Source organism: Gymnodraco acuticeps, unplaced genomic scaffold, assembly GCF_902827175.1.
Source record: "Gymnodraco acuticeps unplaced genomic scaffold, fGymAcu1.1, whole genome shotgun sequence".
Lineage (NCBI taxonomy): Eukaryota > Metazoa > Chordata > Actinopteri > Perciformes > Bathydraconidae > Gymnodraco > Gymnodraco acuticeps.
This window is the reverse complement of record NW_022991436.1, coordinates 578,286-604,740: the sequence shown is the minus strand read 5'-3', so window position 1 is coordinate 604,740 and position 26,455 is coordinate 578,286. Positions and strand designations below refer to the sequence as shown.

At 38.5% G+C, this 26,455-nt stretch overlaps 1 pseudogene; it reads right to left on the bottom strand.

Moving 5' to 3' along the window:
* Positions 1–10,941: 10,941 nt before the first annotated feature.
* On the bottom strand, positions 10,942–24,681 carry LOC117532767 (annotated as a pseudogene).
* Between the last annotated feature and the right edge of the window lie 1,774 nt (positions 24,682–26,455).

Genomic DNA, 26,455 nt, shown 5'->3' with positions numbered 1-26,455 from the left:
AGCTAGCAGGAATGGCAGCTAAAGCTACAGGTGTTCCCCACTAAAGGGTCCGTGTGGCAACACAATAAGCAAGGTGAATTATGTCCAATAACGTGTCACCACAGTACAATGCTTTTGTGTTTTTCCCATAGGTTTTTCTCTTTCGATTCTTGAGACACCTTTCTTTTTTCAGAGGTTTTGATAGGCTAAAACATCGATTGGGTTTTAGCCGCAATGCATTTTGGGATATGGTGTTTATGCGATATGAAATCGGAAAAACATTTTTTTTAAATAAAATAATACTTTATTCCGAGTGTTCTTGTTTTTCTCTTTGGAAGTCATCACATAACGGCATTGTAATACATGGTTCAGCTGCATTAAATATTACATATCTGCCGTAGATATTTATTTATAGAGCCCTGATCAGAAGACCTTTTGACAAACTGTAAGAAATGCCGCCAAAACTGAATATGTGACGTGGATCATAAATATATTAACAATTAAACAACATCTTCCATTTCTTTTCACACAATACGTCTCCTTGCAGTATCAACACTAATTCGGCTGACTTTTATATTTGATCCAATTGGTAGATAGGTTATATTTACACCATAACGGTGCACAGCTGATAGAAAGGGATGTTTTTGTAGTTTTTAAAGATATTATTTACTGAACTACCTTTCCAACTCCTCATGCAGTTGACTGTTACAGGTCTATACAGGTTCATGGTACAATACATAAGCTTCAAATCGAGAGACTGAAACTGTATTTTCCTTTACCGTTCTGTTTTAATTTCACAATAAAGTTAATAGTGTGGTGTGTGGTGACACGTTATTGGACATAATTCACCTCTCGTATTGTGTTGCCACACGGACCCTTTAGTGGGAACACCTGTAGCGTTAGCTTCCATTCCTGCTAGCTCATCAAGCAGAGCAGTTGATGTGATAACCTCTCTGTTATTAATGGCTAATAAAGATTAGAACTCTGTTCTTAATACACCGCCTCCGACTCCCTTTTCCTGGCACTACAATAGTAGTCCCGGCCCTAGTTTTAATAACTACACCACTGGTTTTTTAACCCACACCGCCTAGTGGTTAAATCACGTTATTGAATTTTGTTGTTGAACACGTTTTATGTGATGAAAACATTTAAATATTAAGAGTAGTCTACATACAAAATTGGGGGAAACTACTGTAGAAGGCATGATAGAAATATAGAATAGAAAAGATCAAGAAGATACTGTAGTGATCTCTACAATAAAACTGTTTAGTGCAGGACGTCCAAAGATATTAACAGGAGGATGTGCAAAACAGACAAACTAATAAGGCTTTATTTAAACATTAAAGAATACTTTAACCCTCTATGGCATGACTTTTTATTTTGGGAGGAAAAAAATGTTTCACCATGTGTTTTAGGAGCTTAGGGGTCTCTGATATTATATAAATTATAAAATGTGACCCCCCCACACCCCTCAACCAGGGGTTGGTTTACAACTCTATATGAATTCAAAAGGTTTTCTTTCTGTGTGTGTGTGTGTGTGTGTGTGTGTGTGTGTGTGTGTGTGTGTGTGGTGTGTGTGTGTGTGTGTGTGTGTGTGTGTGTGTGTGTGTGTGTGTGTGTGTGTGTGTGTGTGTGTGTGTGTGTGTGTGATTGTGTGTGTGTGTGTGTGTGTGTGTGTGTGTGTGTGTGTGTGTGTGTGTGTGTGTGTGTGTGTGTGTGTGTTTGTGTGTGTGTGTGTGTGTGTGTGTGTGTGTGTGTGTGTGTGTGTGTGTGTGTGTGTGTGTGTGTGTGTGTGTGTGTGTGTGTGTGTGCGTGTGCGGTAACCCTATCTTGACCTTCACTGTCCTCATTGTCAGACGGAATAGCCCTAACAGCCTGATCGTGTCCCTTCTGCCCATAACATGTTTTGGTAGTAGATGGTAAAGTAAAAACATTGATTAGGCCTGGAAAAAAGTGGTCAAGTGGCACAGTGTTGCCCTGAGGCAACGAACAAAAAAACATAGTTTTAGCTAATTAATAAATACATAATAAGTCTTTTAAACAATCAAATATACTTCTTTACGTATTCATGCACATGCATGTATTTTTTATTTTAAGTTGTGTACATTTCTAATATGTTAAAAAGTGAAATGTATCTTACCAAGTGGTGACCCTGAGTCCCCTGCAGCTTTGCTTGCAGAAAGGACTGCTCCACCCCCAGACAAAATGCCACATCTGTGAGCTAACCACGCCCCGTTCATTTGCATATAAGGAATGGAAATGTCTCATTATGAAATACAAGTCCCCTGAAATAAATAAATGTGTATTTAAATGTACATGTATACATATTTATTGCCTCATTTATTTATTTCAGAATTTATTTCATAGGCATATTTATCTAATTATTGATGTATTTATTTATTTATTTAATTTTGGCTTAAATGGCATTCCATAGCTCACAACCAAGTATGATCATGTGACATCAAACATCTAGGGATATAAAGTTCAACAATAGTCTGTCAAGTGATAGGGTGTGAAATACATTTCTGGTGGGGGTAACAAAGGGCTACAGCTGTTGTCTGCTGGTAGAAAAGACGAGGCCAAGGTCACAGCTGTGATATCCTTTTTTTATCACTCATCACTGTTCACAGATTCACCTGTTAACTGTTTGGATGCCAATACAGGAGCCACGGTCTCCTCATTTCATGCATAAATCTAAGCAACTATCTTAGATTAGAGTACCATTACTCTACCATTATTACCAATCTTTTGTATGAAGTATTCAACATTTTGGTTTAGGTCTTTGCATTACATGAAATAAGCAAACAGTGGCCAAAAATAAAAATATTTGTACAGTATGTGATCCTGACATGCCATTTGTATTACAGTTCACCCGGTTTATTTACTCTATAAAGATAAAGTTGTACCATCACTGGCATAGGAATGATTGCCTGTTTCTGGCAATTATTAGAACAAATGAATAGGAAACTTTCCAACTTTTGTTTCCATAACTATGAGAAGGATTGTTTGCTACATTGCAGCAGGGATTTTTCTTGGCTGCCATGTTTTCAATTACGTATTTAAGATTTATATACTTTAGAAAAATGTAAAAAAATAACAAGACAAGAATACTTGATCTTCTGTTTGCTAGAAATTGTGTTTTTAAAATCAGATGTATACTTCATACAGATGAATAACCATAATTATTTTTGACCTACATGTACTCAACGCTTCTATCCAAGGCTACCTGTTGCAATTGCCCTTTCCTTGCCTCTGATGATATGGCATTGTTTTATTAACCTTTCTTTATCCCTGAGCACAAAGATAACTTGTGAAATTCCTCCTGGCTGCCTTCTGGGGTTAGTTGGTTCAAGGGCAGCATAGCGAAAGCTTGTGACTCTGCAAGTCAGGAAAGGTTTTTATTTTTTGATCAGCAGCGGGGATAAGCCAATGTGCCAACATGTACTCTATGTACAACCCTGTCTCCTAAAAAGTACGTTCCCACATAACTAAACTGCATTCTCAATTACGTTTAGCTAGAAACGTATTTTCTCCCACGTTACGTTCGTTATGAATGTATCTCAAATACGTTTATTTTCTACATATCTTATAGAAACATATTTTCTCCCACGTTACGTTTCTTATGAACGTATCTTAAATACGTTTATTTTCTACATATCATTTCCATTTATTGTCTTGCTTATAATAATGATAATAGTCATTTATAAATATAATTTTAGAGCACACATTTAAAATCAGTAGGCGAGGCTGTAATTTCGCCAGCTGTCTCATGAGCGAGGCAGAAAATAATAGTTTTAACATGCCAAAAAGCAGCTGTGTCGTTTATTGCTCCTCAAACATTAAAACAAATCCACAGTTACGTGTTTCTGTATTTCCTCTAAGAAGAAAGGACAGTAACAGAAGATCTCTGTGGCTTCAGGCTTGATCGCCGTTGAAATGACAGCGTTGGTTTCCCCAAAAGTGGGCGGGGCTGTAAAGTGACGTAGATTTTACTCATCTATTATTCAAAACCATTCTATTTATTCTAACGTAAATTACATGCCAGTGTTTTATCTTTTTATTTATTTGTTTTTATTTTAAATCGTATAATGTCAGACTTTTTTTCCCATCTGTGAGGAAAATAAATGGGGCTTAGAGCCTCAAAATACTGAAATCTGTATTTTTGAAAATCTTTTTTTCCTTCTAATTTGTTGTTCTTTTCTAAATAACACACTGTTATTTACTCAACAATAACACACAATTATCCTTGTTTTTATTTATTCGTTTAATTCTATAATCTTGGGCTTTTTAGCCGTAAATAAAGTCACCGGAAACAGACGTAGGCCTATAAGGGACATTTCAAGCGAAACACACCACAAACCCACTGAACAGATTACCCAAGAACCTGATTTTCTTTGAATATAAGAATGTAAAGACTGAGTTGAGAGAATAGTCAGGGGATTTGGGTGATGGGAGACACACCTATGGAATCACAATTTCAATAGCTTACCATTAAATGACGGATATGCCTTTCTGTCTGTGATGTTTTACAAATCAGATATTAATGTGTAGAAGTAAAACAGGAGAAATAGTATAGCAATATCCTGTAAAATTATGTAAAAACATTAATAAAACTACACATCTTCAGATGTTATACATACATAAGTGTCCTACACTAATAATACAAAGTTATTATTAATATGCTGTGTGTACCTTGTGTGCACCGCCTAGTGGTTAAAGCACGTTATTGAATTATTTTTGTTGAATAATGTTATTTTTGTTGAATAATGTTATTTGATGAAAAAAATATTAAGAGTACATACATTCATAGGGGGAAAGTAGAAGGTCAATGATAGAAATATAGAATATAAAAAATCAAGAAGATACTGTAGTGATCTCTACAATAAAACAGTTTAGTGCTGGATGTAGCCTACAAAGATATTATTAATATGAGGATGTGCAAAACAGACAAACTAATTAACCTTTATTAACACATTAAAGAATACTTTAGGTTAAGGTCTTCTTTCAAATAAGAAAAAAGCTTTGGGGGTATCTATCTACAGATAAATATTAAGCCTGACAAAGTACTTAACGTCTAAAACTATGTTGAAGCACTTATTTTAACTGATATTATATAGATAGTATAAGAAATGTGCAGAATTTGACAGTTTAATGGTAGAGGTATACACACATATTGATAGATGTCTTGTAATGCACTGTTGAGGAACCTCAGCTGCGACCCAAGTTTGTCATTCATTGCATAACTACACCGTAGTTGTGTATGATATGTCAATAAACCTTAGAAAATCTTGAAATCTTGAAAGGCATGTGCAAAATAGCAATTATATACAGTTTTTAATTAACTATTAGTAGAGAATAACGAGTAATTAATATACTTTATAGAGATCTGCAGATACATGTTTAGTCTTCTCAAGCACCAACTATCAATCAATCAATCAATCAATGTTTATTTATATAGCCCAATATCACAAATGTTACATTTGTCTCAGTGGACTTCACAATTTGTACAAAAATATCAGTATGACAATACGACACCCTCTGTCCTTAGACCCTCACATCGTACAAGGAAAAACTTCCGAAGAAAACCCACAGTTTTAAAGGGGAAAATGGGAGAAACCTCAGACCTAAAATATCTCTCCTGATTGTTGGCACTTGACAATCACCTTGCCCTGAATTTTACTCAGGTGTAACTAAAGTCTGCTTTAAGGGTCATTAATCAGAATCTGCAAAGTAACTAAAATAAATGTAGTGGAGTAAAAATACCAGGTTAACCTCTGAATTGTGGAGTAGAATTACAAAGTAACAATGAGCTGTCATGTGGGTATATATTAATGCTGCCCATTATGGATACAAGCGATTTTCACCCATTTAGTAATTACATGTTTTAAATGTGTACACACCCATTTGTTTCCTATCGCCTAAACCTCCAGGGCTGTACACAGTTTAATACTGTCAACTTCTAATTTTGGGGAAAACGTCTTTTAAAACTACAATTCCCAGTAGAGACGTGCCATGGAGAACATGTTGCGAAACACAATAGCCATCATGTGTATTTCTCGGGGGGAGTTCGAGTCCAGTTTTGAATAGTCTGCCGTGGTTTCGTTCCATTTCAAAGAGCTTGACGCTCGGCGTAACCTTGGCGCACTGCCACTCCAACATCCAATCCCAGAGCTTGAAGATTAATCACGGGGTTTGTCAACGGGACTGTAGTCCCAAACGATAGCTCGGGATTATGGGTAGTGTAGTGTCTTCGGCCATCCTAAACTGGATATCATATCGCATTAACAACACCACATCTGGCGTCACAGAGATCTTCTGTTACTATCCTTTCTTCTTAGAGGAAGTACAGAAACACGTAACTCTGGATTTGTTTTAATGTTTGAGGTGCAATAAACGACACAGCAGCTTTTTGGCATGTTAAAAACTATTATTTTCTGCCTCGCTCATGAGAGTAACAGCTGGCGAAATTACAGCCTCGCCTACTGATTTCAAATGTGTGCTCTAAAATTATATTTATAAATGACTATTATCATTATTATAAGCAAGACAATAAATGGCAAAGATATGTAGAAAATAAACGTATTTAAGATACGTTCATAAGAAACGTAACGTGGGAGAAAATATGTTTCTCGAAGATATGTAGAAAATAAACGTATTTGAGATACGTTCATAACGAACTTAACGTGGGAGAAAATACGTTTCTAGCTAAACGTAATTGAGAATGCAGTTTAGTTCTGTGGGAACATTATTTTTAGGAGACAGGGTTGCAACGTAGTGTATGTAATGCAGTATTGAAACTATATTGTTTGTATACAAGATGGAATATGAAAAAATGAGACTTATCAACATGTAACTAATTGAAGCCAGGAGCTTTGTGATACATCCAATATACTTTTTTCCGTTCTGGAAACATAAGGCTTGATCATGAAACTGTCTGGTACAAATTAAATCGTGTAAACCATGCTGGCCAGTAATGCAACCAAAACCTCCGATGTCTTCCTTTACCTCACATCACATCTTGCCAGGTTTCTCCCTGCTTGCCTTCGAACTACAACTCTCATCTCCTTTACCTATCCCTCAGTCTATTACAGGCTGTACACAGTATAGCATAGAGTTGTATATTAAGGGTCCCATTCCTAGCTATCCACATTCCTTGTATCTTTGACTTTACTATTAGATAAGAGGATGTGCGCTGCGCCTGCCTTCACTTTAGTTTGAAATTGGAGCTTGCAGAGCTATTGATAGTATATGTTCAATGTTGTTGTGAAAGGTCACCTCTAAGGGGGTGTTGAGCTTGGTGGAGGGAAGGAGTTAGTTCGTCTCTTGCCTTGTCTTCTTTGCACTTATTCAGACTGCGGACCTCTGTGTGGACTGAACTCCTGATTACAGGATGGGGCCAAAGACTGAAAAGGTACAGTTGGCGGTTTTATTCTATTGTCGATTTTTTTTTTTATGCAAAACCTCTATATGTTGGAATCTGCTTATTTTGAAAACTGATGAGTTAATCTTGCCACGGTACTACCATTTTTATTTTCTGATAGATAAAGGGGTGTAGCTTGAATTTACTAGGTCACTGGAGGACTCTACTCTTGAATAGTTAGTATTGAGTCTCTGACCTAAAATATTCAATTGCATTCTTTGAGGACCAAACATTTAGAAATAAATAAGAATCATAAGGAATACATGTATACATTAAAAGTGTAGAAGGAGACAGTCTTATGCGTCCTATTTACAGAACACCTTTTTAACATTGACTATTACATGTTTTTAATGCAGTGTGAAACGCCCGTAGCTAAAAGTCACCAGTCCTCCTTTAATAAAGGATGTTTATCAATCAGATTTGACAAAAAGGCCACATTTATTTTGCAGTTTATTTTGTATCTGGACAAGAAGATCCTGGTTGTATCCTAACCTACCCGCTGAACCTTTTTGACAACCAGATCTTAACACATGGCATGATTTAAAGCAATCCCTGTATACGTTTATAATTGAAGACACAAACAGTTAATTAAAGGGTCAACCTTCTTTTTGAATCATTCTTCCTGGATTATTCTTCCTTTCCTCCAGGCATAAGGTAATTTACTGTCTCTTTTCTATTTCCCAAACAGAGGTGTGAATACAAAGCAAGATGAATGGCTAAATACTCTGGATCTGGCGTGTTAGAATTCCTGATAAGAAAGATAAAGTTGCAAAGACAAGTGCCGCAGCTGTTGTAGAGTGAGAGCTACGTTCAGGCAAATGATCACTCATCACAGGACTCCAGCTAGGTACACACCCTTTCTCTCTCTATGTTTCATCATGGCATTGTTCTCTTTCCTTTGGCCTTGAGGACAAAGATAACCCTGTGAAATTCTTGTCTGGATTATTTCACACTGATTGAGAAGGGCAGAGTCTGATGTTGGGATGGACAACTTGTAACAGGTGGCTCAATATGACAATATACCTGAGTTTGTTGTAGACCAAAGGATTCATGTTTCATTTTCATTATGGTAATTATTAGATGTTGGTTGTTCAAATCCATGATGAACATACAATTGATTTACTTTCTTACAATAGGCCTTTACTCAGTCTGTGTTAATGGATCTTCAATTGAAAACACTAACATCGCTTTTGAGGAAGGAAAGAAAATATTGAGTTATTTTTCCTGCTCTCATATCTGGAAGTTTAGCTAATTCTGTCAAATGAGAATGATGAGTACAAAGCAATTGTTGGACTCGTTCTCAGATGTTAAAATCCCTGAAAAATTCTTCAACTGTTCTTTGTCCCATTTCGGATTTGTATCCGCTACTTGTTGTTTCAGCACAGTTTAATAAGCAGAATCCTCTGAGGTTGTACCAATTATTGGCGGCTTATATCTATGATTGAAAGAAAAAATGTTGTAACTTTGATATGCTATTGTCGCTGTTGTCTGCTAATTTGTCTTTAAGTATTTCTTAACACCATAGATTACATGTTAATCATTTGAGACAGAGGAGTCTATTGTACAATTCAAGTCAGTATCCAACACTGAGCCATTGCTTATTTAATTTGTCTGCTGTTAGCATGTGGATGACAAAGAATAACACTATGCAATGTATGGGTTAAGTTAACCTTGTAATCTCTCTGCAAATATAGAAAACATTGGAAGGACTGGGCCATGTGAGATCAAGGTCAGCATTGAAGACACGTTTCGAGCTGATATTTACCCTTCACTGGAATACCTGTGGCAGAGAAAGCTGAGCATCAGTTCCTCCTTTGTGCTGCTGCAGGATGAAGTACGGTAGGTAAGTCATAGATCCAGTTTAAAAAAGGAGTTGTTTATAAGTCATCACAGATTACATAATGCATGTTATTGTAACATTAAAAATATATTGTTGACTGTTTATGGTTATCAATGAATCTGACAAATGTTAATTGAACTCATGTGCAAATCGATTAACTATGTTTCACAGTTATGCATAATATAAAACCAAACTCATATGTGTAAATCAAAACCTCAGTAATGTAAACCTTGCTCTTAATCATTCAAAACAAAAGTATAAAGTACAATAACTTGAGAAGATTATATAGGTATGATGTAACTTTTCCTGCCGCTATTTCAATAGCACCAGTCTCAAATAGTCGGCCAAGTTATCGATTTAAGATTAAAAAAAGTGTTGCAATTAATTATTTTTTTAATAGACTTTCAGGCTAATTTTGCACAAACTACTCTGTAGCATGCATGTCACATCATGAAGGAAATCAGTGTTTTGTTCTTTGTCAAATGTACTGTTCTACAGTGATGATGGGGTAAAGTCCTCTTCAGGCTTGGTTGAATCTGGCTTAATCCTAATAACATTCTGGTTTCCTTAAACCAGTGTTTAAATTGCCAAAGAAATACATTACAATACATGTTTACCTTAGGTTTATTATGGAGAAGGTAAAAATACTTCTGAAATAACTTTTAAACCATCAGTAGATTATTTCTAGGTGTAGCAGCAATTTTCTCGTTTTGGAATCTGTTTAAAGATTTGTTTACAGTTCAATTTATGTGGTAAGGAAAGGTATTTTATATATTAAGGCACAGTATTAAACATGCTGATATTGCTCTCATATATTGTCAACCTGATGATCTGAGCCAATACTATTTTAGGCCCAAGACTGGAAAAAAGCAACAAAACACTTTAAAAGTACGATAATCCCACAAACAAGTAACAGAGCTATTAGGATTTATTGGTGTCAGTAAAAACAATAAATCAAATTTAGTTATAAAGAGTGATAGAAACATCTTGGCATCAATATAACAGTCAGAAAACAGTTCAGAGTGTCAGCACAAGGTGGCAGGAGCGAGCTGCTAATAAGTAACCCCTCGTCACTTGTAACCTTGTAACCCTCCACAGGAAGTGAACACATGAGTGTGTAAAACATTGATTGGTTTTCTAATAATCTTCATCTGAAATCCATTTACCAGTAATGTGATAGTGTCCATTGTGATGTGGTGATAGCCAGTCAGTTTAACATATTACACTGCATGGTAGGTCTCCTTACTGCTCCAGACCTTTAAGTTAAAGGTGGGGTAGGTCATTTTGGAGAAACCGGCTCGAGTGCGCTAGAATTTGAAAATACACAACCGGAAAAAATCTGCCACTTCCTCACAGAGCCCCTCCTCCAACACACACGAACGCGCACATGACCAAATGAGGGCACGAGATAAGTTTGTGCACAGATGGAAGGCTGACAGGCAGGTAGGCCATCCAGTTACTTTAGCCGGGCCGGCTAAAATGATTGGTCGTGCTTTTTACAGTACTACGGCTTCCACAGATGAAATGTTTTTATGGATTTAAAGCACTTAAGATATTCATTGCTATCGGGATGTTGAGAGCATTCCATGGAATATAACAACAAGTGTATCTCGAGCCGGTTTCTCAAACTTACCTACCCCACCTTTAATGTACAAAGTTCACCTGATTGAAATAAATGAGGACTCTGTTCGTTCATTTGATTGCACTTTTTTTTTTATTCTACAGTTACTTTATAGACAAAGGGGCCTACATCAGAGGAGAACCCAAAGATCTTAGGAGGCCGTCTGCGAGTTTCACTCCTCCTCTAGCCCTTTCTGTGATGAAGAATGATAAGAGAGTAGACAAAGAGAGACGGATTAGTGACAGAGGACAAACAAGACTCAACATCTAGTCTTACTGAAGGTAACTTGGCTAAAGATAGTGGTGACAAGTAAGTGGTACTGACAGTGATGACATTTCAACATTATTTAGCATTTTAAGAAAATTTGCCTTCAAAATAGATCGACAACAAAGTCGGTAAGTATACTAACACCGCCAAACCATTAGCATGTTCCACACAGCGTAAGGGCCTTTTACACTATCAAACTATCACTTTATATATGGTATGGTCAAATCACCAAAACAAACGTAACATTTGCAGAAAATATATCTTTTTTAAAAGAGTAACCGTTTCGATTCTTTTGTAGTTGTAGTTAGCATTAATGTCATGGTGCCTTTTGTGTAACAACATTGACATGAACACTAACCCAATAAATTGCACTAATTTAAACTAATAAAATATACCAAAAACATAAAAATAAAATTGATATTTAAAAGTCTGGTCTGATTTGTTCACTACCATTGGAAATTATTTACATATATATATAAAATGAAATACTGATTTTGTTTAAAATAAAACAAGGCTTGAATGGATTACATAGAAATGGTTACCAGGGTGAAAAATACTGTGTATATTTGAATGAAGTGAAGAGAAGCTTCTTACCTTGGAGCCTACATCGCGGCTCTTGACACGCAGCTTGTTGACCTGAGACTCAGCAATGTCAGCTCTCTCCTCAGCCTCATCCATCTCGTGCTGCAGTTTACGGAACTTGCCCAGATGAGTATTAGCCATCTCTTCCTACACGATTCAACGAAACACAGGGCCCAATATTACTACCAGAGGCATTCAACCTGGGGAAATGTAACTTAAGGCCATAACCAGTCTATTTGTGTAGTTAATTCAACATTGGTTTGTAGTTTCCATATTGGTCCAAGTCAAGTCACAATTAAGACTGATATATTTCATGACCTTAACATAAACATGTTCAATGAACTCTCTCTATCTTCTATGATGCCTTCAAAAGTTTGTTTGAATCCCCAATTCACATTTTGCCAAGGTAAGTCAATTTGAATCATTAATGACACGTAGTGTAGATCGTGATCACATAGCACAGATTAGAGAAAGCTTTTCCCACACTTACAGCCTCCTCTGAAGCTCTCTTGTAGGCTTTGACTTTCAGTTGCAGTTTGTCAACCAGATCCTGCAGACGCGCCATATTCTTGCGGTCTTCCTCAGTCTATGTGAAACAATGGAATAAGAAAGAAAAGTTGATTACTATTCTCTTTCTAAAGCATCTTGTTTTTTACAACAACATTATGAAAAAGAAGGTGATTATTAGTGGAGCATGGACCATGGAGAATGTTAAGAATATTTTATATTCATTTTGAAGCAATGAAAGTACACACACACTTGTTTTTTGTATAGGTCATGGTAATATGCACATAAATCACCTGGTATGTGAGCTCTTTGATGCGTCTCTCATATTTACGGACCCCCTTCACTGCTTCAGTGCTCTTCTTCTGCTCTGACTCCACCTCACCCTCCAGCTCCCTCACCTGAAAACATCAGGAATTTATTTATTTGGAATTCCATTGGCTGCACAAGCAGCAAAGCCACACTAATCCATTTTGTTCAACATTGAATCTCAGTTTTAATTCCATGGCATCGTAACATCATAAAGCCCTGATAAACCCACTGTAAACAGTCTTCCCAAAATCAAACAGAAGATTAGCATTAGAGGTTAGCAAGTACCTGATGGAGGAATTTGATAATTGTTGTTTAAAACATTATACTGTAGGTTTACAAATATGCATATCATGTTTGTCCTACAAAGTTATTTGAGAAAATATTTGTATACTGGCAAATGTCTCGTACCCTGGCCTCGAGCTTCTGCAGCTGCTTCTTGCCTCCCTTCATGGCGATCTGTTCAGCTTCATCCAGACGGTGCTGCAGGTCTTTGATGGTTTGCTCCATGTTCTTCTTCATGCGCTCCAGGTGAGAGCTGGTGTCCTGCTCTTTCTTCAGCTCCTCTGCCATCATGGCCGCATCAGTGATGGCTTTCTTAGCCTTTTCCTCAGCATTTCTGCACTCCTGCACTGCTTCCTCCACTTCAGTCTGAAGCTGGGATGTATCAGCCTCAAGTTTTTTCTTCTGGTTTATCAGGCCAGTGTTCTATAGTTTTTTGAGGATGTGAGATGTTACAACATATTTGTAACTGTACTTAATAAAAGTAAAGCTTTTATGTTTTTTTTCTACAACAAAAAAGTCAACTAACCGAGGATGCTGCAATAAATAATTAGGACTCACCTGTGAGTGCAGTAGCTGCACCCGTTCACTAACATCCAGCAGCTCTTGCTCAGCTAGTTTGCGGCCTCTTTCAGTTTGCTCCAGAGCAGACCTGAGCTCCTCAAGTTCAGCCTGAAGCAGGTTGTTGCGTCTCTCAATAATGGCATTGTTCTCCTTAAGATCTTCATTGGATCGAAGAGAGTCATCAAGCTGGATTTGGGCGTCCTTAACGGGATGATATCAACCAGATCAATGTTCAGTAAATAGTTAAATGAATGGAAAACATCTGAAGAAAGTGAGCCTTTCCTAGTTTACCTTCAGATGTGCATGGACAGATTTAAGCTGTTTCTGAGCCTCAGCCGACTGCCTGTTTGCCTGGCTCAGCTGGATCTCCATCTCATTCAGGTCTCCCTCCATCTTCTTCTTCAAACGGAGAGCCTCATTCCTGCTGCGACACTCAGCTTCAAGAGAGCTCTGCAGGGTGTCAATGGTCCTCTGCAGGTTCCTCTTGGACTGCTCCATCTCCTCATCTTTCTCAGCTAGTTTGCGTTCAATTTCAGCTTTAATTTGATTGAACTCGAGCTGGGCTCTTAGAATCTTCCCCTCCTCATGCTCCAGGGAGGCCTTACAGACAGAAGATTACAGAGTTATAGATACATTACAGCAGAGGGTTTTACTTTAAATGTTTCATTATGAGGGCCTGTACCTCAGCTTCCTCGAGAGCAGACTGGATCTCCATTTTCTCCTGTTCCAGTTGTTTCCTTAATTTCTCCAGTTCATGCATGTTCTTTCCGCTCTCGCCAAGTTGCTCAGTGAGGTCAGAAATTTCCTCTGTGGAATGTCAAGCAGTGCGATTAAAATGGCTTTCCAAAAAAAGTTTATGAAATGTTACGTCCACGTTAACTTCGACAAAAGTCTTGGTAGTCGATCTTACCCTGTAAGTTCTTATTCTCTCTCTTCATGGTCTCCAGATGATCCACAGACTCCTCATAAGAGTTCTTCAGTTTGAAGAGCTCTGTGCTCAAAGACCTGGCCTCTTTCTGAGAGCTCTCCAGCTCACACTGAGACTCTTCATACTTTTGCTTCCATTCAGACAGGACCTACAGATACATGTATATGTGCCAGATGATTGGAGAAAGGAAATGTTTTGGGAGTTTGTATTGAATCAAACAAATTCTCTTAATATTGAAAATGGCAATCCAAGGTGGACAATATATATATCTCACACTACCCTTGACAAAATGTACTTAAGGGCTGTTTAATAGACATATTTTTAGACTGAAGAGACCTTTTCCACCATTAATGACCAAATGACACACTTTACAGATGGCTAAAGTGGATATGGAAATGGAGGAATTTAACCTGCTACTTAAAATGCCAAGAGACTTTTTCTAATCGTATCTTCAACTGAGTAATAGTCTAACCCCCCGCTGATTTGTTAAGTTTGCTCTGTAGTGTGATCTATTTTTATTAAGATGTAACTGTAACTTTAATACTTTAAAAAGCAGGTTTAAAGATCAATTTAAATATAATTAATGATATTTTTGAGGGTATAAAGGCTACACCGCCAATTGATACTTTGGGTGCTCACAAATACTTGGTAGTTTATACCTTGTCAAAGTTTCTTTGCTTCTTGTCCAGAGCAGCAGCAGCAGCATTAGACCTCTCCACATCCACCATGAGATCTTCAATCTCATTCTGCAGCCTGTGTTTGGTCTTCTCCAGAGAGGAACACTTAGCATTCACTGCTTCAACAGCCTCCTCAGCATCCTGCAGACGCTGAGCCAGCTTTTTCCTTTAGAAATTGATCATTCAAATAATTTAACAATCCTGGAAGTGTTTCTTTTGGATATATAATAAGTAGTACAACTAATGACTGGCTGCTCGGTCATCTAACAGACAAACTTTTTGTTCGTCTTACATTTTAGTAGGAACATAACACAAACAAAAAGCTGATCTGCTAGACGAAATAAATTGTCTCTTTAGTTACCACATATCAAATAATGAATTAGGATCTGAAAATGTCTTACTTTGCTTCCTCCAGTTCCTCGGTTCTCTGGATGGCATCAGTTTCGTACTTAGTTCTCCACTGAGCTACCTCAGAGTTGGCCTTGGACATGCCGCGTTGTAATTCACACTTGGCCTCCTGCTCCTCCTCATACTGCTCCCTGAGCAGATCACAGTCATGTCGAGAAGACTGCACTGCATGGGCTAAAGCATTCTTTGCCTGTGGAAAAAAACCAAGATGAATGAGCAACACTGTAATGCGCTTTTGTTGAAACTTACTGTAACCAAGGCCTGAAACTTATTTTCACCTTGGTCTCCTCTTCTAGTTGTCGCTTGAGGTCATCAATCTGCTGGGTGTAGGACATTTTGCCTCTTGTCAGTTGTGACACCAGAGAGTCCTTCTCTTCTAGCTGCCTCGTGATCTCACCTTGAATTGGCAAATGCATGTTTGTTATTGTCCAAACAAACCATGTATAGTATAGATGTTGATATTGCAACACATCCTATCTGGTTTTCTTAGTAGACACATTTTTTTTTTAACGGGAAAATTGTCTTATTATTTATCAAATACAGCAGTTAGTTATGAAGCAAAACAATATACCATTTTCTGTTTGAAGTTTAGCTTTCTGCATGTTGAAATCATTAATGCAGCGATGAGCCTCTTCATATTTGGTCTTGTATTCATTCATCTGATCTTCCACTGTCCTGCATGTCTTCTCCAGATTTGTCTACATTTAAAATAAACATTTGAAATGAACCATTATACCCCAAATGTCCTCATATCTGCATGTCAACAGTATTTATAAGTTGTGTATTAGTTTAGCCAACCTTTGTCTTCACAATGTGTTCCATATTGGAGACCACATCATCCAGCTCCAGTCTGAGCTCACTCTTCTCCTTCTCCAGTTTCTGCTTGACTCTCTGCAGGTTGTCTATCTGCTCTCCCAGATCAGCCACACTGTCAGCTTGTTTCTTCCTGAGTGTGGCAGCAGTGGATTCGTGCTGCAGAGTAGCCTCTTCAAGGTCTCTGCGGAGTTTCTGGAACTCGGCCTCTCTCTTCTTGTTCATCTCAATCTGGGCGGATGTTGCTCCACCAGCTTCCTCCAGCCTCTCACTGATCTCCTCCAGCTCTCTGGCCAATTCGGCTCTCTGCTTTTCCACCTTAGCCCGAGCAGCTCGCTCTGCTTCAAGCTCTTCCTCTAGTTCTTCAATGCGAGCCTGTAAAGGCAGAAGTTAATTAAGTTGCTGGTTCATTTCTACCAAAATAAATAAAAAAACGTAGTCATCCATTACCTGGAGCTCCTTCAGTTTCTTTTGAAGCTGAATTGTCACAGCCTGCTCATCTTCTATTTTACTGCTGAGCTGACTGATCTCAAAATCTTTCCTGTGGTGAAATGCAGAAGTATGAATTAGAAAAGCTGGTCATCCTTTCTGCAGACAAACTGTAATACTTTAGAATACTGTGTTTACTTTTTCATATGCTCTTCAAGTTGCTGCTTGTCATTTTCCAGATCCATTAGGCTCTCCTGGGTTAATTTCAAATCTCCCTCTAGTTTCCTCTTCGCTCTTTCAAGATCCATCCGAATCTTCTTCTCTTGTTCCAGAGAACCTTCAAGCTGGACAATATCATTATAGAAAGTCAAGCAGTTATTCCCAATATGCAAGATGCAATGATCTCATGAACACGTTGAATACAAGTTTGCATTAACACAAAGCAGAATTCTTACATCATCCACTTGCTGCTCCAGCTTAGACTTGGCCTTGGTCAGAGTGTTGACTTTGTCTTCTTCACTCTGAAGATCATCCAGTGTTTGCTGATGGGCTTCCTGTAGGGCTTTCTTTTCTTTTGTCAATTTAGCAATGATGTCATCCTGACCAGCCATCTCTTCCACCAGGTTCTTTACCTGAAAAATGAATGATAAGTATTGATAAAAGGGTACAGGTGCTTCTTGTCTGTGCATTTAGTTTTAAGAAATAGCTGGGCCATTGCCATACCTTGTTCTCTGTGGCATGCTTTTCTTTCTCCACCTTAGCCAGAGTTAACTCTAAGTCATCAATGTCTTTCTTCAGCTCAGAGCACTCATCCTCCAGCTTCCTCTTCTTAGCAGTCATTTCAGCATTCATCTCCTCCTCATCCTCCAGCCTTTCCGTGAGCTCTTTGGCTTTTGCCTCCATCTGAATTTTGTTTTTGATCAGCCCCTCGCATCTTTCTTCTGCATCCGCAAGATTATCTTGCTCCTAAATTGTAGAAATGTATGTCAAAATATCATAGGTTTGGTTTCCATATACATGATTTTTAGGATATAAATGATTATATTACACTTTTTGCATTAAAATATTAAGAAAGCTCTTGTTAAACTTACAGATTGGACATGGAGCTGCAGGTCATTCTTCTCTTGAAGAAGAGAAACCATTTTCTCCTCCAGTTCCTTTCTACGAGCTTCAGATTTTGCAAAGGCCTCCTTCAGCTTCAGGAATTCGTCCTTCATGTTGGCCATTTCCTTTTCTGATTCAGCCGATCTCAACAGAGGTTTAATTTTGAAGAACAGCTTCATCCAGGGCCAATTCTTGACCCCCATGAAGGCACGGATGTTCCACTGGATCACCAAAAGTGCATCTCTGTCAAAGATAAAACAACGTTATTTCATCCACTGATACGTATAACATCATGTTGTATAATTGTTATCATTTATTTGGTTTGTGTTTTATATTCTTTATTCCTCTGACCTCCTTTCAACAATTCTCTGGAATTCCACTCTTGCCAGCATGCCTCTTGCTCTTGCCTGGATCCCAGTGATGATGAGGGACAAACGGTCATCCCTCATCTCTTCCAGTTGACCAAGAAGACCAGCCTTAAAGAACACCTTGAGGAACATGTATTGTATTACACATAAGAGTTCATGCCTTAGGAAATTGTAGCTTTAAAGCTGAATAACTGAATAACTTTGTTACTCTTAGAAATCAAAAGCTGAACTTAAAGTGGACCTATTATGCTATATTGGAAAAATATATTGTAGGGCCATACCTATACAAAACAAGTCTGTGAAGTTTTTTTGCTTAAAATACCAAACAGATCACCCATTATAGCCATGCCTCATACTGCTCATACCCCTCTGTTGCAGCCCTGTTGCAAACAGGCTGATTCTGCTTTAAATTGAACGTCTGCTGCTAGCCACGCCCCTTTGTAGCGTCACGCAGCTTTCCCCTTCTAGAGAGAGATTTCTACAGGGAGATCTCAGCTAAACGCTGCGGTGATTAAATGCCATGTTATGCTCCTAACCACTTCAAGCTTCTTTTCTGAAACAGTATGGAGCTCAAACCTTTCTCCGTAGTACTACATGAGTTTTACCTTTACCCATGGATGCACAATAAGAACGGATTATATGATTAGTCCCCGGAGTTGGGGGACTGGCTTCAGTAGAAGCTGCTGGGACTCCCAGCAGCTTCTACTGAAGCCAGTCCGAGTAAATTGCCAGAACGCAGACACCTCCTCATCTCCACCGCTCCCATGTTTTATTTTGTGTTGCCATAAGTTAGTCTCTCTGCGTTTGTGCGCTGGGCTAATGCTAATAATGCTAATGCGAAGATAATAAAATGGCGGCTTCACAAAACCTTTTGGGAGTTTTACGGGGCGTGGTTTTCATTCCGCCCAGCCAATCAGACATAGGAACCTTTTTCTCCCACGAAAGTCCCTGATCTCTAGCAGGGACGTAAAAAGGGGGTAAAAAAGGTTCTGATTAACTCATTTTAGTTCCGGCTCTTTTTGGTGTGAACGCGACATTTCGGAACTATATCGGAACTAAAGTGGGAAAAGTACTGCGGTGTGAACGCGGTGATTGACTAACATGGGGAAAGAGACGTCTGTAAAGCGGTGAATAATTTTGTTTTAACTAAATAAACTACCCAGTATGAATTATTGTATAGCCCTTATTAGAATCATTAGGTCCTTAAAGTTGTAAAATGCACTAAAAGCTGAATCTAGATTTATTTTCTCTCTCCATTCATTCTACTGAGCCGAGAGTGGGAGCTCGGGGGGCGGGGCTTAAGGGGCGCATGCTCTGTGACTACACATACGGGTTCTTCTGCTCTGACAGCCAGGCATGATGGGTAATCTGACGTTTCGCTCTCTCAAAAGTTGGGCCATTTTGTCTTCCTGTGCCAATGAGCAGCTCTCATAGGAAAGAACGAGACCCCTCCTCCCACGCTGTATCCAGTTCTTATTATACATCCATGGTTAGCACCCCCCTTTTTCTTCTTTTTTTTTGCAATGTGGGCACAGGGGAAAAGAGAGAGGGTTTTATTTTCTGACACTTAGTGAGTTCATACCGGGGACACATATTTATGTATAAAAGACATCAACAAGTGCATTTTGCATAATAGGTCCCCTTTAAATTAATTCTTGCTTAATGAAAAGTGCTCAGAAATGTAGCTGCTACAGGCCTATTTGATCTGTTGTAATGAGTAGCCTTTGGTAACAAATAGATACGATTGCTGAATTGGTGTCATTAAGTTTACTGACTTGATAATAATTTGTGTTACAATTTCTACTCTTCATGTTCTACTGACTCTATTTCCATTCATAAACAGTTGTTACCAAATATGCTTTCTATTTAATTAGCTACCTTTGTGTGTCCAAACTTGTACTGACTGTGGTCAATATCCAGAGACCCAAGAAGTTTCTCTGCTCCCTTCTTGCTGTCAATGAACTGGCCGTCAGGGATGGCAGCAGGATTCAGGATGCGATATCTGGAAAATAAATAATATTTTAGAGAATGATATTTACATTTTCTTTTAAGGGTGTGACTAAACATTAACCATAAATGATTATACCTTTGTTTGAAATCTCCATAGAGGACCCTATTGGGAAAGCCCTTCCTGCAGATCCTGATGCCTTCCAGCACACCGTTACAGCGCAGCTGGTGCATCACCAGAGGGTTCTCCATGGCCCCAGGAGTCTTGGTCTCATTGGGGATGATGCAGCGTACAAAGTGAGGGTGAGTGGACTTCAAGTTGGTCATCAGCTTATGCAGGTTCTCCTGTGGAGAACAACCAGTTTGGTGATATTGTGACGCATAGTTTTCAGTTATTTATATAAAAGTAAGTCTCAGTCATCAGTAAGTATTTAATGTAGCCATTCATACATAGATGTGTTTTTACTAACCCTGTGCAAGGCAGACACAGTTTGGAAAGATGAACCCTTCTTCTTGCTGCCTTTGCCACCCTTTCCACCGTCAGCTAATAAACCAATGTACAACTCATTAGATTGAATTAAAAGACACTGGCATAAATTGTTCAATCTTGAAGTTCCCAATAGGACAAATGTTAGAAAGCCTTTACATTCCCATTCAAGGTAGATCATTTAGTTTATTCCTACCTGACTCTGATCCAGCATAATTTACAAAGAGCAAAGATAGCAGTTTAAGATTGGACTTCTGGTAGAGTCCAACAACAGTCTCATTCAGAGGATCCTTGTTTTTCACCAGCCAGTTGTTGATATTATAGTCAACAGTTCCAGCGTAGTGCATCAGGGCAAAGTGGGCCTCTGGTCTCCCTTTGACAATTCTGGGCTTCTGGAAGTTACCAGACTTTCCGAGATGGTTGTCATAGAGCTTGGATTTAAAGGTAGCATCAGAGGCTTTGGGGAACATGCATTCCTCTTCAAGGATGGACATGATACCCATGGGCTGAAAATTAGAAATTAGAATTGCTTTAATAGACCATTACAACAACAACAAATTCACAAATGTGTACAAGTACAAAATCTTACCTTTTCAATCAGGTCAATACAGGCCTGCAAATCCATGCCAAAATCGATGAAAGTCCATTCAATACCCTCTTTCTTGTACTCTTCTTGCTCCAGCACAAACATGTGGTGGTTGAAAAACTGTTGCAGTTTTTCATTGGTGAAGTTGATGCACAGCTGCTCAAAGGTGTTGAACTGTAATAACATTGAAATTAAGCAGAAATTAACTCATGAACATTTTAAGCACACATGGTAATAACGTGCATCGGATTCTGTTACAAACTTACATCAAAGATCTCAAATCCAGCAATGTCCAGTACTCCAATGAAGTACTGGCGGGGCTGCTTTGTGTCCAGGGATTGGTTTATCCTCACCACCATCCACAAAAACATCTTCTCATACACTGATTTAGCCAATGCACCAATAGAAGAGCTCACCTAAAGGAAGTCCAACATTTAAAAATGACAGTAAATAACCAAAAATTGGACTTATTGTCCACACATTGATAGTTTCCCTAGTACATTGAACTCTGAACTGTCATTCTTACCTGCTGGTCACTTTGTCCCTTGGTGACCCACTCATTTCCGACTTTGACTCTCGGGTGACAGAGACCTTTGATGAGGTCGGAGGTGTTCAGGCCCATCAGATATGCAATTTTGTCAGCATCTGAAAAAATGCAATGTAGGATCTCTCAATGAGCATCACCTAATCTCTTATAAACACATAAAATGCTGACATGTGACATATCCTGTTTCCTGGCTTCAGCGAGATTCTCTCACCTTCGGTGCCATCAGCCTCTGCCTGTTCTTCACGCTGCTTGTTCTTAAATTTCATATTTCCATGATGCATGATGGCACCAGTCAGCTTGTAAATGCCGTTCTTCTCTTCTTGATTAAATCCCAGCACATCAAAGGCTTCCTGAATGGGGAGATGAGTATTATATTTGTTATGTCATTTACCTTTACAATTCTATCGGGATTTCTAGTTATGTGAAGAGATAACACAAATATTTGAGTAGCTTTAAAAGAATATAGTTTGACATCTGACCTCAGACATTTAGCCCAATCTATACAAATAGTTTTTGCTCTCATCTAGGGAAACATTAACACTGGGTTACATAACATTTCACAATCTCATTACTAACATCTAGATTTTCTGCCTTTTTTAAACCCCCTTAAAATTATGCCAATACCAATAATGAAAGTTTATATTTCAGTAAACTCTTTGAAGTCTTGAATAGCAAAATGAATTCAATGGAACTGAACTTTTTCATGCTAGTGGCTTTTCCATAAATACATTTAGATCAATCTCTTCTTACATCAGTTGCCATCAGTTCGTCACCATCATTGATGGATGCTACTGTCGTCTCTCCTTGGGAGATGAAGCCGTAGTCATAGGGGTTGTTGGTGATAAGCAGCATTTCTAAAAAGCAAAAGAGAGATGTTCGTTGTTGTATGTTAGGGATACAACAACCTTGGAACTTCTTGTTGATAGTGGCCCAAAGATCCTTTTTTTAATTTACCAAGCAGCTCAGGCTTTTTCTGAGACAGAATCTGATAGAAGATGTGGTAATCCCTCTCAGCCTTAAGCTGATAGGTGACCCGGGACTTTTCCAGCAGATCTGTGAAGACATAAGAAGTGGGGAGGTGATCATTGGGAACATAGAAACGGACAAGATGAAAGTCTGGAGAAAACACTGCTTACATGTCTCAATGTCAGCTGAGGCCAGCTTTCCACTGGCTGCAAAGTGAATTCTGATGAATTTACCCTAAAGTGTATGACAAAATGAAAATGTTACAATGTTATAGACTAAAAGTAGTATTTCTTTACAGACAGATACTTACAAATCTGGAGGAGTTGTCATTCCTGATGGTCTTTGCATTACCAAAGGCCTCTAAAGCAGGGTTAGCCTGAATGATTTGATCCTCCAGAGAACACTAGAGGAATACAGGTACGCAAATTGTATTAGCAACACAAAGAGAAAAGTATGCAATATGGCAGTTAAAAGATCTCTCAGCATTTTCACCTTTTTGTCACTGCCTGCATCCTTCTTCCCGCCTGCAGCTGCAATGCTGGCAAAGTACTGGATGACTCTCTTGGTATTGACAGTTTTCCCAGCACCGGATTCTCCACTGAAGTTACAAATTATATTGTTTTATAAATTGACAAATGTGAAACACACAGTATGCAACTAGACAGGTTTTTTAATTTATGAACAAACATTAGTTACAAACAGTAAATACGTAAATCCTTTTTCAAATGTATCATTGTTTTTCTTTCAGTACTCTAACAAAACAGTGGCAATAGACTAGAGTAGTGGCCCAGCATTCATGTTTGCTTCTAACTGAATCACATATTTACACTGTTAAAAACAATCAATAATTGCCATTAAATCTATTATTTAGTGTTTATTCATTGTATATTCATGTATTTCTTACTACACTGCATTTAACATGCACAATTTTCTTTACCACTTAAAATATACTAGTACTGGGTCTACATGGAGCATAAATGCTGAAACTCACAAGCCAACAAATAAACATTCCTCGGAGGGCCGATTAATGCCACCTGCTCTAATTCTAACAGCATTATATAATTCTCAATTGCAGCATAACAAAGCTAATGAAAGATAACTCACGTGATGAGAATTGACTGGATTTTCCCTGTCTGGAAAAAAGCGAAGAAAGCATCACTTAAAGACTACTAGGATTCCTAAGCGTTTTTTATGATTTGCTCCTCATTAACATATGATAACTGAAAGTGAATTACCAGTGAGCATGTACTGGTAGGCATTGTCAGAGATGGAGAAGATAGTAGAGGAGGAGCTTCAGCCCTCTTCTTTCCTCTGTATGCAACAACCACCTCTGGTTGTAGACTGGCAGCGCCTTGTAGGGGTTGACAGTCCACACAGAAGAGCCCAGAGTAGGTCTGTCGTATAAGGGGAATGACAAAATTAGTTATTTTCAGATGCTGAGAGTCTTAATAACGAAGGAAAGTTACAGTTTAGGCATTTGTCTTACGTAAATCATCCATGCTGCATAACGATCTTTGACGGTTAAACAGCACAGCGGGCTCATGGAGGAAGGTGAACATCGCCATGTCTTCAATTTTATCAAACTTTGGCGGGTTCTGAGGGTGTTGTACATCGCACTCCTTCACTGTGGACAGTCTGAAATGGAGATAGTCAGTATTTAATACATTGTTATAACTCAAACAAGAGCTTTTTGTGTGTGTATAGGAAGGAAAACAACAAGCCATCAGAGCCTCTGATTTCCACTGTTTCTCTGCCATGTATGACTAAAGGAAAATTAGTCCTGATTTAATATTTGTCTTAGTTAGGAAAACCAGTTGCAGCAATGGCAGCTGTAACTGCCAGCTTACTGAACCTTCCCTTTTGCAGTCTCAGCAGTGACTTTGTCTCCATCACGGCTGATGATGGAAGCCTTCACATATTCCTCATCAGGATCTGTAACAAAGCACTCCTTCTTCATGTCAAAGGCACGGGTCTGGGCCTCCAGGCGCTCCCGGTCTGACTCCTCAGGTACGGGGCTGCTGCCCCCAAAGTCTCTCATGACAGAGTCACCCATTGTTCACCCTTGTCTATAGAAAAAAAGAAAGCATATGCTTTATAAACAGTCCAATTTGAATTAGTTAATAATCCTACATTGGTGTTATACTTTCCTTCATTAAATCCTTTTTTTTCAAATCAAACACATTTGAAACGTTCAGATGCTCTACCTTACAATCCCTATTGATGCCACGGAGGTTGTAATGGTCCTGAGGAAATGAACAATGGAACACGGATGAGAAAAGTCTCTGCAGTCCACACTAACAAAGGTAATGCTTTAGAGTCAAAGTGTAGTCAGTGATTTCAGAACGCTTGTCTCTGCACCTTACCTTGAGATAGAATGGTGACCTATTGGGCGTTTCAGCATGGGCTCTTTATAAACAAAGCCTCTCTGCCATATATGGAGGAGCGTTCAGGGTGCAGGAATGTTATTGTGTCTGCATAGGGTTGGGGGTTCATAGAGGGAGGGGTTAATGAGTTCCCGAGTGCAATTTAGAAATCAGCAGGTCCTAGTCTATCAGTGATGGGGTCTGCTGACGTAGCCATATTAGGAGCTTCATGCACTCCAGTGGATTATATCATAGGTGCCTTCAAGCATGCCAGGGACGGCAACTCAATCTTTAAATAGACACAGGGAGGAATTATTTTCTCGTCATTCTTAAGTTTGCTTCTGTTACAGGAACAATACATGTTGTACTGAGCAGAAGCATCCTCACCTCAGACCGGCAGGACTGAACATTTGAAATGCGTGTAAAGGTTTATGATTAAATAGATGTGTTCATATCGATGGTGAGGTGTTCAACTTAAGGATGTCAAATAATGTACATTCAAATGTTACTTTCAGTATGTATTGCCACTGTCTTTTTTTGTATAAAAAATGTTACAATGTGGACAAGCAACTATCAGACAACAATATTACAGTTACACAAATTCTAGCAAACACATAAAAAAAGGATTAAATGAAAAACATGCAGGTTAAGGACACAATTAAATAAATCATTAAAAACTGTAAAAATGAGAGAGTTAAAAAAGCTTATGGTGTATATTATATGTCTATTTTGTTTTCCATATTTGTGATAAGAATATAGAAATTGTTATTCTATAAAGGCTTGCATTAGAAAAGGTAAAGTGTTAAATGATGAATGATTTATAAATTGGGAAATAATTAAGTAGACTTTATGCATACTGCATCTGGGAACAACAATAAGAAAACTAAAAGATTGTTTATATTCTTTGCATGATATACAATAATCCAGAGTATTCCTTCAATGTAGACTCCTGGTCTTGTTGTGTAAACACAAAGGAAGAAGCAGAAAATCTCTGGGGAGATATTCGAGAGAAGTATGTTATGTATGGGTCTCAATTACCCAGAAGGCTTAAGTGGAGTCGCAGTGAGGCATTGGTAGCATATTGTGTTTATTCATCATAGAATGGACTTTACTGTAAGATAAATCAGATACCAAATGGTTGGGTCTAAATAAAGAACATGGGTCTGTGACTGTGGGATTATTCAGGCGGCAAGTGCTGGGCGACACAAACAAGGGACTGCCACAGGTGACATTCTTGAGAATTACTGAAAGGGCAGAAATGATGACACACAATAGAGAGCCGCATGTCAGCATTACATGCTCGATGAGACACCAAGGTCACTGTGGAAGCCTTCTCCCCTTATCAGACAGCAGCTAATGAAAGCGGGCCCCTCAGTTACAGACCTGTTGACATGGCATTGTGTCTTTGGACCAAAGATAGCTGCGTGAAATTCCTCTGTAGCCCTAATCGAGGAAAACAGCCTT